This window comes from Oreochromis aureus, linkage group 8, assembly GCF_013358895.1.
Source record: "Oreochromis aureus strain Israel breed Guangdong linkage group 8, ZZ_aureus, whole genome shotgun sequence".
NCBI lineage: Eukaryota > Metazoa > Chordata > Actinopteri > Cichliformes > Cichlidae > Oreochromis > Oreochromis aureus.
Genome location: NC_052949.1, coordinates 8,455,792 through 8,470,230, shown reverse-complemented (window position 1 = coordinate 8,470,230; position 14,439 = coordinate 8,455,792). Strand labels below are relative to the sequence as shown.

At 39.4% G+C, this 14,439-nt stretch overlaps 1 protein-coding gene across 1 annotated transcript in view; it reads left to right on the top strand.

Moving 5' to 3' along the window:
- sdk2b (sidekick cell adhesion molecule 2b) overlaps positions 1–14,439 on the top strand; it is a 268,384-nt gene that overhangs the window by 82,635 nt on the left and 171,310 nt on the right. The gene's annotated exons all lie outside the window — the stretch shown is intronic.

Genomic DNA, 14,439 nt, shown 5'->3' with positions numbered 1-14,439 from the left:
TTTAGTTTGACAGCAGCCTACTGTTTTGTGTTAAGGACCGAAAATGTGGCGAGACACGCTTCATTTTAATAATTCTTCATTTAATGGAAAACCAAGCTTTTGCAAGGCATCCACCACCTCTTCTGAGTAAGAAGCAGTGGGAGTTAGTTGAGTAAAAAAAGAAAAAAGAAAAGTGTTATATCCACACATATTTTTCGTAGCTGTTTTTCAAAAAACCAAGTGGCTTTTATATCAACCCAAAAAAGAGCAATCACAAAGATTCGTGCATGTTGCATGAGCAAAATCCTCTTTTTTGTCGAGATTTAGTTGGACATAGAATACATGAACAGCCTTAATAAAAGTAGGAATGATGGGATCAATAAAGCTGGATTGCCACCATGAGGGGAATTGGCAGAGTGCTTCATTGGCTGGGGCTTTAACAGAGAAACTGAGCTAAGTAGAGACTTTCTTTACAGCCCAAGCTGTTCCAATTACTCTCTGATAGACTAGTGCTTCAGTCCCAACTACAGATCTAACCCTTCAGATAAATACAGAAGTTTTTGCTTTGTCCAGTGTACAAAGAAGACAAATTGTTTGCAGAATGATGCATGCAATTTATAGTGGTTTATTTTTGTTTTTTGTTGTTTTGTAAGATTGTTCACTTATTATCTGCATAGCCATCAATAATGGAACACAATCACTCTGGCTGACAGCAAAAATTAAAATCTGTCACGGTTGCGTTATGCATAACAAGCACAAAAGCCAGACGTTTTTATTTTATCTGAAATCTTTTGGTTGCTCATTGTTCCTAGTGAAACCTAGACTCCTTTCTAACTGAGAGAGAAAAGTGTGTTTTAATGTATTAAGGTGAAAGCCCTGCATTTTTGAAATAGATATGAATGTACAGGATAATGTGCAAGAACTTGACATTTTATGAAATGCAAGTATAAATGGACACTAATGTGTCAGATACAGTTCAGTCTGACACAGGTTTGCTGGAATGGATGAACAGGAAAATATCTGATACCATTTGTCAGTGCAGCTGAATAGAGATTACATATCTAGAGCACAACACAGAGCTCAGTTCTCTCCCTTTTCAGTAGCTGAAAATTGAACAAGTCATATTTAGAGCTATCAGTAGTTTCTAGTCATTTACTTTCTTTTCTGAGATGGTCTCTGTTATTTATCCATTCTCTCGTTTCCCTCACACATCTTTGTCACACGCCATCGCCCTCATTTCTCCTTTTTTTGTCACTCTTTAGCTTTTACTTGGTCATACGCTCAAGCCATAGGGGATGATTGTTCGGTAGTATAGACTGCAGTTTGTTCTGTACTCCTTCAGTTTACAGTCTTCTTGAAAGCTGACAAGATGAAAGAACCATCTTCTCTCTTTGTATGCTCTTTAGCTCATCATCTTCTAGTTCTCTCCACCTTCTCAACCTTCTTTGCTTCTTTTTCATTTTCAGCTATCATCCCTATGATTTTTATTCTCCCTTCCTTTTGCCCACCCCTTCCCTTTTTCTCTCTGCTAATGGAGCTATAATGGAACCATAAGTCTTGAGAGTTGTTTAGCAAATGGCAGTGCATGCTCCAGCCAGTCAAAATGAATTCAGCAGCCCCATGTTACTTGGAAAACGCTTAACATAGTCGTATAATATGCATGAAACCCTTTTATTTTTATCTGTAGTAAATGTTTATAAGACAACTGGATTCTTTTTTTTATAATTTTATTTACCTTTACTTTAATTTCTGCCACAAATATTGGGATTTCATTACAAATGTTAAGGCATACACCGTGCACAGGTTATATTTTCATTATGTAGTCTGAGCAAGTTTGCAGAAAAATTTGCACACTTATGTAATAAGTTCAAGTTATCACTGCTACGTTTAGGGATACAATAAAAAATATACAGCAGTGATTCATGCAGGAACACAAGATTGATTCCTGCTGAATACAATCTCATCTATACAGTCACTGCAACTATTCACCAATGTCATTACTACAATTATCACTGCACTGTAATATTTTGCTTTGTTGGATGGAGGGATGTAAGTCCCATAATAAAGCTTAGACATTATTTTTTGTACAGTTTTCTCTCGGTTTTCTTTCATTTTTGGAGTTGTATGTTGTTTATGCAGCTAATGTCATAGTCCTTGTATAATGTTTCTGCTAATGATGCTTTTCTATCATTATTATTATTTTTTATGTCGTGGCTACCTCATGCTTACATCAAAGCTTGTTATTGTGCTGTAGAGGACCTACCTTGAAGGATGCACTCGAAAAAGTCCCCACAAACAGTTCGATAGTTCCTGCAATGCTAACATAAAAAAAAGAGGACACTTCCTCCATAAATACGAAGTTGTGCCCATCCAAAAATGCCTAATCACTCACTGCTGATAGTAAATAGGTCTTGGCAATAATTGCTCATTTGTTCCAATTCATGCTTCTTCTCACTGTATTTATTACAAACATTGCATCTCATCACAGTGTTATTGCTCCAATTCTTGGTGATTCTGCATTCAGACGACAAGTAGTGGGACATCAGTGTTCCGAACGGGTAGCAGCAAGTCGTGGCAAGACTCCCCTGTGGCAGCTTGCAGCCTCTTCTAATTCTATTTGTGACCATATTTGCTGAAGTCTGTCACATACACTAATTCCAATATATTAACAACCAGTGTCAGTTCAATAAATATGGTACTATATCCACAGACAGTATAAAAGGTGTACATAGCTACCGTGCCACCATTTTTTAAGGCTCGAGGTTGGCATTTCTGCCATCGCCATCTTGGTTTCAAAAAATGGTTTTGATGTGGAAGGGAGGGTCTGATCATGAAATCGCACACTCATTGGCTAATGACTGGTTGTTGGCAATTCTCTAGCCAGTGATTATACAGATTCATGGCACAAATATTCCTCTTCTTTAAAACACCGTCAAACTAACATTTATGAAACAGACTAAATTTTTTATTCAGGATGGTCCAAAATGAATGACTGAGTGTGTAAATTCAGCAGCGGTCTGGTCAGAAAGTCGGTTTACTGTAGACTTCTTTGGGACCAGAAGTCTTTTTGCAACCACAGCTATCGCTATCTTGTGGCCTTCAGGTAGAATTCAAATTTTTAGGCACTTCTGCCTTGGCTTTTTAACAACCCGGAAGCTGCATTCATTTATACTGTTCTTATATCATGAAAACTGTTGATAGATTTAAAAAAAGTTTCAAAATTTATATTTTTAAAGTTCAACACGCTTTTACTTGCTCAGCTGATATTTACCTGCATTATTCACTGTTGTAAATCAATGAAACTTTCCTGCTTGTAGTTTCTTTCCTCTATTCTTGGAAATTGGGCAAACCCTGTCTCAAACTCTTTCTCTTACTCTCTTACTCTCTCGCTCTCTCTCTTCTGCCAGAAACCTTCCAGTATCCCATCAGCCTGACTTCCAGCGTCTCCTTCTTCTTCTTCAATAAATAATTAAGCTAATTGAAAATAAAACAATGAAACTATTTAGTGTCCTGACCATAACATGTTTATCGAACGCCATTTGTTCATCATTCATTTACTGTTTGTTATTATAACTCCTTGCTACCTTTGAGCTTAGATATACACTTTAGATTCCCATATTTCTTTCACTGGGATATAAAGTCATAAAACTAAAAGAAGAAAGCTCTTAGATTTAAGTTTGTTCATTTATGACAATGCCTATTCTAATTGTGTTTTTCTTTTTCCTATTTTTCCTGGTGCTGCTCACTCGGAATGTTTGCAAATAAAGGTAAGAACCCTTTTTTATTATGCATGTATTTTGTGTATTGTGACGCTGAAGCAGAAATTTACAAATGGCTTAGGGGACTTACTAAGACCTCTTTGGATAATTGCTTTAAGAAAGTAATTAGAAAAGTCTTGGATTGGAAAGTAAGTGAACAAACAGTGACATACAACAAAGTATGTGGGAAAAAAACTTGAAATTCTTAATAAACAGCTACACACCAGTATTTCTTCCTTGTTTTTTCTGTATAAGTTTTATGCCTTGGATGAATTGAGAAGACATTGTATAAGTATATATGGGGGGGGCGGGTATTTTCTTATTTGTTGTTGTGAAGAATACGTTCTGGTTTGCGGTGAGACCTTGGGGTTGCTGTCAGCAAAAGCATTCCTGACAGCTTTTGTTTGTTGGCTATTCTCCAGCTATATCAGTCCAACACTACTGATGGCAAAGATCAAATCAAGACTGAATTGGGAAAGCAAAAACCCAACAAAGACTGTGGACTCAAATTCAAGGAGTGAATTATTTTCATGGATGAGTTTTGTCTTTTTTTTCTTTTTTTGGGTCTGGAAATTTCAGCTGTTGCCACGAGTATTTAATTAATTGATTTTATTGTAGTAAGTCTAACTTTTCTTTGAAGAACTACAGTGTTTTCCCTTGGGTTGTTTCTCTTGTACTCTAAACTAGCCCATAGGGATTACATAACACCATCATAACATTTAAGCTACCTCCATGGTTGAGCCAAATAACAATGATGTACATCCCATTCAGTGGATGTGAATAGAGAAAGTAGTCACACAGCAGTCACTACACTCCACTTTCATCCTGGCAAATTCCTTGAACAGCACTTCATTCTAGCCCTTGCCAGCTCTAATAGGCCAGGCCATGATGCCAAGATCAGGTGCTGAGTCCATAATCTTGCACTTCCTTTTGCAGTCATGAATGGAAATTAATGTTGGTGGTTTGAGGCTGATTACAGTACATGGAGACTTGCATTTAGCAGTGAGTCAGTACAGGTTGGGCTTTAATAAAGCCCTGCAAACAAGGTGAGTGGGCGGCCAGGCTTTGTGGATAAACCCCCCCATACAGACAAGGACGATCTGTCGTTGCACTGGCAGAGACAATAAGTCACTCTGGCACAATAGGAGAAGGGTCCCCAGCTCTCGATGAGGCGTTCCATATGGGATGAATAGCATCTCTAATGATCACCCCTCTGCTTATTACCGCTGTGATTACGAGCCATTTGTTTGCTTTATCAAGGCCTTAAACCCCAGGGGATTTAATGAGAGTTGGGATGTAAAACTGTCTCCCTCAAGGATGGGAAGGTCACAGGAACTGCTTGATGTGGCATGGAGGGTGTTGTGGGGTTTTTTTTTTTTTTTTTAACACATTCCTCTTTGTTGTTTGTGAGTTTGTACTCATCGCACCCTCAGATGCTGTCAGAATTATTAATGGCTTCTGCTGGAATGACAATGCGAGTTGGGTTTCGTAAAACCAACAGAGAAGAAAACGTGGATGAATCTAATTTTTGGATGTCGAAGCATTAGTGATGATTAGGGGTTTTGTAATGTGGTTTTAGCTGATGAAGAAAACGTGTCTAGGATAAAGAAAAGGGTGATCATACAGAAAAAAGACTTCTAAAAATGGCAGAATGAGCGGTATTGTTGTGGCTGTCGAGGGTATACTCGTATAATTGTTCTCATTACAGCACCATCATGACTTGTATTGTTATTATGCCTAACTGCATCAGATGCCATTTCCCCCTTCATCTTTCGCTGCAGTCTCCCTGGGCTTCATTATCAATAATTAAGAAATGGCAGGCACACCCGAGTCTGCTGCAGCCACCTGACGGGATGCGCACACACACACACGCGCAAACACACATACAAGTACAAGATGTACCAGAGCGATGGCAGGAGGTTTGGGCGGCCTTCATATCTCTATGTTCTTCATTAACCTTTCAGTAAAACTCACAAGGCAGCTGGTGATATGCAGTAAATAATGAGTGAGAGCCTAGTCAAGAATCTGTGTATAAGTAATTAATGTTTGTTTGTCGCGCTTGTCTCGCTAGAATCAGCAGATAATTTTCGCTCTTCGTGTTTGCTACCTGCGGGTCACACAATATGGCTGACATTTGGGTTGATGTACTCGTCAAGCCATCTTTTGAGGGGATTAGGCCATGCACTAGAGCTCTGCTTGCCAGTATCAAAAATCCATTATGACTTCTTGTTACATATTATGTCCTTGCTTTTGACAGTAGAAAGTACAATGATAATATGTTGATATAGTAATGGGGATTAGATGTTCAGTCAGACCCAGAATTTCACTCTTCAGTTTAAGGTTAAATCAAGCCATAATCACAATTAGTAGTACTATCTAGTACACTTTTTTTCTATAAAGTTCATGGTGCACCCTCTTCTGTTGCTCCTTGGCCCAGTCATTAAAATTACTAATTGATTATGGGCCAAGACCGCGGCCAGAGAGGCACTGTATCAATTATTAAGCTGCATTAATAGATTAAAAGGGATAAATGTGCAGAGCATTTAACTTCTGTAACCCACAGAAAGTGGAAGCAATTATAGAGTACCTCTTTGACCATTCTAACAAAAAAAAAAAAAAAAAAAAAAAAGCTCTCTGTAGTAAAATTGGTGCTGAAGCTGTTCGCCCTAAGTGCTCACAGTCTGACCCTTCTAATGGCATTGAGCATAATTAACAACACAGGTCTACATTTTCTACGTTTTTTTTTTCTTAAGCCACATTTCCACGACAAGAACTTTCCACAGGAACTAGGTTTCTTTGGAGGAACTTCAAGCCAGTGTACAGTTAACACCCCCTTAAAAAAATCTTTGCTTGTAGGTGTGGTACTTCATGAAATTTTGGGAAGGTGGAGCGTGCAAAGCTAAGATTTTCTAATCTAATCGGGTACTCAAAGATAGAAATCCTTTTTTTTACTTTGCTGGAATTTTGGGGGATTTTACTAAGTTAATAAAAAGTTAATCGCAATTACCAGGATGACTCAAATATCTTCTGGCGATTTCAGTGTTGTCGCTCATTTTATATGGTATCCATCATTGTTCTGTTAGATAACTTTCTCCCATACCTCTTGTTTCTGAACTGGAATGGGGGAAGAGGTGGAAAAATGACATTTGACAAACATTTGAAAACAGTTGTTGCTTTTATAGAAATGATTCTGATTATATAATACTAACTATTCTAATACTCATCTTTTTTCCTAATGACACACTGCTCCCTTCTTGTCATCTTGCTTTGGCTTGCTTAGACTTGAGTGCCTTCTGTTTTGTTTTTTTCCCTCAATGTTTCAGCACTTTCTTATCAGTATATAAAGGCATTGTATCACAAAGACCAATATTATGTCATCAGTACATATGAATTTAGAGTAAATGTTGGAAATACCCACATGTTTAGGAGGTACAGGAAAGCAAACCCGCCTTTTATGACAAATGACACATCAGTCAGCTGGGCAGCGAATTGATCGGGCGGCCTCTGGCTGCGATTTATGCCTGCCATTCCTCTCCCATTTGAAGGGGGAGGTGTCAGGAATTGACAGAGTTATGTACAAGTCCTCAGCATGATTGGTGACCCCAAGGTGGGCTCTTTCCCAACCCTCCAGTTTCTCCCCTTGCAAAAACCTACACAGGACGAGGTGGGCTTGATGTGAAATGATGGAGAGAAGGATATAGTGAGTTGATTTGTATAGCAAAAAAACCCAGCATGTGTATAATAACTCTCAACTCTGATTAGGATGAAACTTCTACTTGTCCTGCCACTCCTTGATTAAATTTCACATCTTAAAATGGCTCCTGCGGCATTGCATTTTAGAGTTACAGCATGATATGAAAGGTGCCCATTTTTATGCCGAAAATTCTATTAAATTAAATAATCAGCAAGTTTGTGTTTCATGGTCACCTACAAATTGGAGAGAAAAAAAAACGAAAAAGAAAGAAAAGATTAAACACAAAGAAAAAGAGCTACACCACCTGCCATGTCCAATCTGACTGCTCTCCTTCACTTGCTTAACTGACCTGAATAAATCAGGAGATTGAATGCCAATAAATGTTTCATCCTATTGCAGTAATCAGCACTGTTTCCCGTACAAACTATAAATGGACACTGACTGCTTTTTTCTTTCGGGTTCTCTCTATCCACTTTGTTTCAGGATGTGTAAGCTGGATGGTTTGGCAAAGTGAGAGTAATCAGGATTTAGATGCATTTGGCAGATGTTTCCTGTAATTCAGTGGCTAATGCATAGAGCTGATAACTGAGTTAGTTTTCTGGTTCAGACACTAAGCTCTCTTAGTGGTACCTTGGCATGAGAGCATAGTTCTTTTAGTGCTTTTTTTCACCTCTGCCGCTATGGGGCCACAGGCTACTTTTTGTTTATAGTAATCTAACAAAAAAGTACAGTAGAGGTGATTACTTTTGATTACTTTTTCCTATTCATTTATTGAAATCAGCAGTGAAAATGTTGAAATGTGAAAATGTCTCAGCCCTACTACATGTTCTGGACTGGAAGTTCTAATGTGAGTGATGCAGTGAATGACTGTCAAGTTAGGGTTGATCTTTTCACTTAGAAGAGTGGCTGTTGCTCTCAATCAGCAAATCACTGCTGCTGCATCAATTGCAAAGCCAACAAACCATGCAGGAAACATTTCTTCAGACATGCTCTTCATGCTTCTAAAGCGTTCTGTGTAGGATGCCACAGACTACAGCGCTGGCGCATATGACTAACACTCAGTAGGTATATACATGTAGGACTTTTCTGTGACTATTAGGTTTAGACTGAATGAGAGGTGTTTGGTGCCAGTGTTTGCACTTTAAACTTTTTCTAAATATTTCAAGATGGAGAGAAAAAATCCAGAGGGTGTGGGGGATTCATTTTTAGATTTAAAAAATAAATTAGCAGAGGCAGGAACATAAAGATGAACAACTCCATTTCTGAAATGGTCATTTGTCATCAGTGTATTTTTGTTTGTGTTGGCTCTGATAGAGTGGCATCCTGTCCAGGGTGGATCCTGCATCTCGACCTATGACAGCCGTAACCCTGAACTGGACAAGTGCTAAAGAAAATTGATGAATTGTTGGGGGGTTATTCCCTATCCAAAAGAGAACTCTGTTTCACCGACTGCAGCACTATGCAACACACGCACACACAGACAAACCATACTTTTAATTACAATATCGAGGTAAACAAGACTTAAAAAAATATAATGAATCTATAAGGCAAACATTGTTGCATATCTCATGTCTAAAACCTGATTTTCTTGAGGTAATTGCATTTGCACCAGAGTCAGTTTAGCCCAAGCACTGACAATGAGTTTAATTCAGAGGAGAAAATTGCATTGCATTAATGCTTAGATATGAGGTAAGTACCACTTTTTAAATAATATAGTCTCCATAAAAACAAGACACGACAGACTGTACACCTTTAGCAGCCCAATCAGGTGTATTTCAGATGTTAAGCTTATTAGCAGCATGTGGGCTTCAGCATTTTACTCTCCCTGCTGCCATTAGTCTTTCTCTAAGTCACTACAAAGACACTTGATCTGTGAGTGTTTGGTCACGTATCATAAGTGTTCCCTCTCTGCAATGACAAAGGCCTGTTATCGTTGACTGACTTGTTGACAGGGTTTAGCCAGTGCACAAAATACTCCTACACACGCAAAAAGCACACAATGTCCTTCATTAGCTTGACTTTATGATCCCAGGTCTTAATGAGACGTGAGAGAGAGAGAGGGAGTAAAGAATAAACCCAGTAAGACTTTTTAGGCACACAGAACAAACTAGGTTGTCTCTGCTCCTTTTCCCATTTCTCCTCTGCTCTTTCCCATTTTGACTAATGTAATTTATGCAAAGGAAAATTATAAATAGCATATCAATACCGCCACAGTTTTCCAGGCCGGGCATGCAATACCACTCCCGGCTGTCAGAGTAAGTAGGTCGGGTTGTGTGTTTGAAAATGCACAGAGTAGTCAATCCCCCCTGTGCTCTGTGTGTGCATGCATGTCTTAAGTGAAGATTTAACGACACTACACTCTCGGTCACATCCAAAGAGAGACAAAAGGAGTGCATGCAATGTGGCTTCATAATGCACCAAAAGTTTCATGATCTCTGAAAGTTCTGAGAAGAGACTTTCTCTTAGTATGGTCAGATGTTTCCTACATTGTATTCATAGCTGGAGAAAGTAAGAGACAAAACACTTCTGATGGATTCTAAGTCCTCTTTTTAAATGCAGATACAAAATCATTACTTTTTTCGGGAATCTAAAAAGGAAAAATATAACTCTTTGAGGGACACAGCCTAAAGCATTGTCGCTTCTTTGATGGCCCCAGAAAAGCAAGGCTCATATCTTCATGCTGGTGATGGTGCAAGTAATATGTGGGTGCGCTTTGCGGCTACCTTCCCACAAATACTTTTGTAAGGACATGCTGCTAATGAGCAAGTGTCCTCTCGCTGGATCTCTTGAACCAGCAAAGCTTGTCGTCCTTCAAATTTGCTTCCATTTAATAATATCATGTTTTACCTTTCGACATGTTACAGCCACATCGAAACATTATCATTCTGGTGTTGTGCACTGAATAGCCTGTTCCTTTTTTTTTTTAACCTGATGTGTACTTCTCATATTAATACCTAGATGAATATTAATGCCACGAATATTAATACGGCTGTTGTTTTTACCAGGCTGTGCCACCACCTCTAATCTCTGTGTAATTAGTCAGAGGGTACAGAAAGCCACACGATGTAGTTAAAACAGGAGAGAAGAGTTGGTGTTGCAGAAAGGGCTAGCAGGAGGTGTGTGTGGTGGTGATGGGGGGGTGGGAGAGGGGGGGTATGTGAGCGTCTCAGGCTTTTCTAATTAAGTGCTTTTCAAAAGGGGATCAGTGAGGGAACACAGTGGTGTGTAAATAAGTTTGTATATATGTATGCGAGAAAGACAGGGAAGGAGAAAAAAGAAGCAAGTGACTGAGGAGAAACAGATGTAAACAGGCTGCTGTATAAGAGACTAATGCAAATAAATCTGTGTAAGAAAAAGAAGAGCTCGGAGAGTGTTGTATATGTGTGTGTGAGCAAAAGACGTGGAGGGTAAACAGTTGGTTTTCCAAGTGGCTCACGCACAGCTGCTGATTGCAGATAGTAGGCGATCCTTTGGGGAGTTTAAAGAAATCGGGTGGGGGGTGAAGTCTTGACATTATTTTCTTCTATCTACTATCAATCCTCATATGCTCTATGTCTCCTGAGAAAAAGTACATGATTTCTTATTTTAATTAGTAACTGCCAGCGAAATTTTAAGAAGCAATTTCAAGATATGATTCGGCAGTATGGCCCTGTGATAGATTGGCAACCTGTGTACCACACCTCTTTCCCTATGACAGATGGGATAAGCTCCAGCTCCTGGATGGATGAATGGGTGGATGGATGGATGGATGGAAAGGACTTTGCATTAAATATCCATCCTTTTAATTTTCTGGTACACTGAAAAATGCAAAATGCTCAGATTTTACCATTAAGGCAAATTGTGAATATGAACGGTGAATACGAATTTATCTCAAATCTTTAAGGCTCAAAAAAAGATACTGGCAATCGAGTAATAATCTTTAATGGAAAGAAAACAAACCATGCATACACAGTAATTAAACACTAATTACTATCTAGCTGATGTCTTTCAGCTGAGTCCAGTCACTTGAGCATGGCTGATACCAAAGCAATGACCTGATCAATGATAACGCTGACAATCACTAGCCCTGTTTATACTGTATGTGCTGTATTTGTGTGTGTGTGTGTGTGTGTGTGTGTGTGTGTGTGTGTGTGTGTGTGTGTGTGTGTGTGTGTGTGTGTGCTCTTGTATTCAATGGCAGGCTGGATAGATAAAGCAGAGCAACATTGCTTGTCATTGCTGGATGAGTGAACCCTTTCAGGCTCCCCATGAGAGCAAAGATCAAACCACAGATGGTAGTCAGCACTGTGTGATAGAGGTCGAGGATGTTACAGAGGGCCAGGCCAGTGGGCTGTGGGTGTGGGCTTTTTTCTTTTCTTTTTTTTCTTTTCTTTTTTTTTTTTATTTGTTTCACCCAGGATCTGGAATCTGTCAAGTCAGGACAAATGGTGGCATTTCATAGGGCTAAAAATTGGCTGTGCCAGGCAGCATTGTTGTCAACAGCAGGGCTGGGTGAGCTTTAGAGGACACAAGCAGAACTCTGTTTGTGCCCACAAACAATATGGGGTAAGTATACAGCTTCTGATGTCCTTATGGTGATAGCAGTGCACTCTAACACTTACACTTGTTGATTACATTTTTCAGCAGCAATGGAAAGTTAATAACTCTTCAGTAATTGGGCTTTTTAAGTGATTCACAGCCTTTTCCTTTGACCTAATTTTGCCCTTAATGAATTAAGATGAATCATGTTGAGGTCACTTAGACATTTTCCCGAGTCTGTGGGTTAATTGTGGTTTTGCAGTGCATTATATAAAAAGTAAATTAATTCAGATACATAATGCTACAATGACTTCGACTTATTGGCTTTTGGGGAAACATTTTTTTAAATTTTGAGTTAATTATTATCACCATTAACATTTTTTGCTTTGTATATAAAAGCACAGAGTTTATTGCTTGTAGGTCACATGCAGGATATGCGCAAACACGAGAAAAGGGGCAAAAAGCAGAGGGAAAATAGAAATAACGAATGTCTTTTTTTGCAAAAAAGAATTTAACTGTTGCAAGATCTGAGTGAAATTAGCCTAAAACATTTGGCAGGGTTAGCAGGAGGGTCAGCTTCCTGCCAGATTTAAGTTTGTTTTAAAGTCCAGCTTGTGCTCCATGACTTCTAAAACTGAGAAAAATGAAGTGGTTGATTCCCTGCTCTCTCAGGTGTCCTCAGAGCCCTATCTGCTAGGGCTCCAGGGAAAAGCTACAACGTGGGTGGGACCACCCTATCTCTATGTACCAGACTCCCTGTTCACTGAGTAACACATTGCTACCTAGAATGGGTGCGTCTCTGTTGCCCCACTCCTCCCTGTTTAGATAGGATGCTGAGGAAAAACTACAAATTACAGTTTAGCCGTGAGCCTCCATCTTTCGCTGGCATTTTACACACTGCTCTCCCCCAATTCCAACTCTATAGAGAGAGTGGTACTGGAAAGGAGCTATAATAACAGTCCCTTCAGTTGGTGACAGAGAGGGGCTTCTACTCTAAAGTTTATTGCATTGAAATCATCAGGCATCACAGTTCTGGGCTGTCTGATTTGAATATCCACCAGATGTTAACGAAATCTGAAAAAAGAAGGTGCTGAAAAAGTTTGGTGTCATCATTGTTTGCTGGATCAACAGAGAAAGACAACATCAGATTAAGGGGATGAGAGGAGTCAGGGGAGAAGAACATGACTGTAGGATCAGTCATCAGTGATGGCCAATGGGGATCATTGTCAAAACAGAAGATATCAGTGCTCCCAGATATCAGTCAGCTGAAGTAGCGAACAGCTCTGACTGAGGGGAGGCAAAAGTAGCATTGGTGGTAGTGGGGTCAGACAACGGAGCCTAACCTTGTCACAAGGCCTAATACCCTGCAGTCAGTCATTGCTGACCTGGGCCCACCCCTGCAGCCATTGTTATCCCAGACTCTCATCCCTCTAGCCCATCTCAGGAAAGGGAAACAAATGACAGTGAACTGACTACAGTATGATTTTGATATATGAGCCTCTAGTGGGGAAAATGGTGAATAGTAGGTTCATCTGGCCATTAGGGTCATAAGCTTCAGACAGAAGGAAATGGGGTGTGTTTTGGTTGCTTAGACATGCTTGCGATCCTGTCAGTGACATTTTAAACGCTTAAAAGTTCTCTTTTAAGTCAAGTAAAAAACAGAAGGTTTAGACATTTTAGTCTCCTTTTGACTTGAGGGGATTTATACCATACACTCGTTGGCTTGTTTTAATTCCTGTTGCCCACTGGCTAGACAGCAGTATTAACTGGAGATAGATCCACTTTATCACAAACCCAGCCTACAGTTAAAACACCAGATAATATTTCCTCCCATATACTTTAGTTGGGTCCTGCCTATTCATTATTTATGATCTATTCCAAATTACATTATCTTTCACCAGGCCTCAATTACACCCTTCCCCGAGGCTGGAAAAATGACTCACGGTCTGTGCAAAGGACTATACGAGAGAGAGAGGCTGATCATTTTTGTGCTCACATTCACCATAGTGAAGTAGAACCTAATTTTTTCTCATTTTGAGATGTCTGATCTGACAAGTTAATTGATTGGACATAACAAATGAAACATCTATGCAGCGATGCAAAAATATGATTTCCAAATTGCAATCATTATTGATGATACTACAGCAAAGCTATAACACACACACACACACACATGCAAAAACAACCAGTTGAATTTGTGCTACAGCATCTAAAAGTATGAATAGAGGTGGCAGATGAACTGTCACGGATGGTTGCACAATATAGGAATGTTACAAATATATAGGGAAGTTCTCAAGCTGCAGGTTCATCAAAGAGAATTTGTCTTTTTACTGCACATCCAGTCTGCTGCTTTACACCTTATTTCATGTGCTAAAGAACAGCAGTTTCACCAAGCCCGAGACAGCTCGAGGTCAGTTAAGAGGTGAGCTACTCTTCCTACTCCAGATATATCACAAAAGACAGTTAAGGATAACATAAACCATGCTGTGC